We start from the raw sequence: 1,855 nt of genomic DNA on the forward strand, positions 1-1,855 counted from the left end.
TGAGCTGGTCCTACTCATGATACCAGGAACACAGGAACATGCACAATTTCATGCATTCTCATTTAAGGCGATTTACAGTAGGCAACCTACTTAGTGGTATGACATCCAACACCCAGTATAACATCTAATCTGCTCCATATTTCCACTATAAGCAATGAATCCTTCATGACTCTGCACGTGAATGAGAATTAAGTGTAAACCAGAGAATCAGCAGAACTTACAGACTACACAGAGAGTAACATCATGATCGATCTATAGAGCGTGGAGCTGTCAGAGAGGAAGCCTACACACTGCACCATGTTGCCCACTGTGGACGAAATGGCTTTTATATTTCTTTATATTATCGTAAGAAAAGTCTTTATTTGTCATAAACATTAGAACACAGAGAAATACTTTTTTCACACGTCCCATCTTAGGAAGTCAGAGCACGGGATCTGATACAGCACCCCTGGAGCGCGGGGTGTGTGTGTGTGTGTGTGTGTGTTTTAGGCCCTCGTTCAAGAGCTCATCCGTGGCAGATTGGTGGTGCTGGGTTACCTTGAACGGATCTATTAAAGGATCAAGACTTGATAGAATCTAGGAATCCAAGTTTTAAAGAACGTTAGCACTTATCATGATGTGATCGGCTTCATTTCTTAATCAATGTAGTGATTTCAATTGTTTAGTGATCTTGTTGTTATTTAGCCCTCGTGTAAAAAAGTATGAATTGGCCTTAATGATATGTCTTTATTATTAATTCTGTTATCATTGAATATGTTTCTAGACCAATGCTCAATAACAATGTTAGAAGTGCAGCATTGTGAGACACACGGAATGCCGTTCAAGTGCCCTATCGTGTAAAGACCGGCTTGTTGGGAGGCAGTGATGGAATATTACATTGCTACCCTGGTTACTATAAAGTACCCTGATTTTGAGTGTCGCCCTCTCCGTGTCCACCGTTTCCTCAGACTGGTAAATGCACAGAAAAGTCCGTTCTCACCAGGTCTCATGGATTTGTTTTAGATCTGCTGAAGAGGAAAGATCAGTACTGAACCCAGCACCAGCCCAGCAAAGGTAAACTCAGAGGAAATCCGTGTGATTGAATATTTTGTTACTGGAATGAGAAGCTACATGCTGGATCGCGTGGGTTGTAATTGGAGCACAGAGAGCGAACATCAGTACATCATCATGTCCTTTTTAAAGGGATCAATACGTGGCAGTATAAGATTGTAGACTTCGCATTGTATGTGCCTATAAAACCCTGCGGTTTAAACAGTCAGATTCAACATCACTGTCCCTTGGCATGGCTGAAAATAAAAATAAAAGTAAAATAAATATTATTCATATTTTTTTGTTTGTCTTTGAACGCATTAATACGTGATGCACAACACGGAGATTACAGGTTTTAAAATTGGGCAAAAATAAATAAATAATAATAACAACGTGGGTACAATATAATTGGGTACAATCCCAAATGGCTTCTTACTAAGATACATTTGAGTATTAAATGTAGAAAGAGTAAAAACGATGGACCTCTCCGAGTGTCAGATTACAAAAAAAAAAAAAAGAACATACCTGAGACATTTTTGCATGTGCAGCAGACATGCTGGTCCACTCGATTCTCCGAACGCTACATCGACATTATGACCTTCTGTAATAGTAGAAAACATCCTCGCTTCAAAAGCAAAGGACCGACCAGTGGCAGTGATTAAGGTTTATAGTGTCGATCGAACGCTCGGGCTACAAACACATCAATTATGTCTCCAAAACAACATAAAAACAAATCCTATAAAACTCTGTGGCAGTGAGGGGCTACAGACATGATATGATAAGACAAAATGTCCGATAATCTTCCCAGAATTCTCCAAAATATATA

Source organism: Tachysurus fulvidraco, chromosome 22, assembly GCF_022655615.1.
Source record: "Tachysurus fulvidraco isolate hzauxx_2018 chromosome 22, HZAU_PFXX_2.0, whole genome shotgun sequence".
Lineage (NCBI taxonomy): Eukaryota > Metazoa > Chordata > Actinopteri > Siluriformes > Bagridae > Tachysurus > Tachysurus fulvidraco.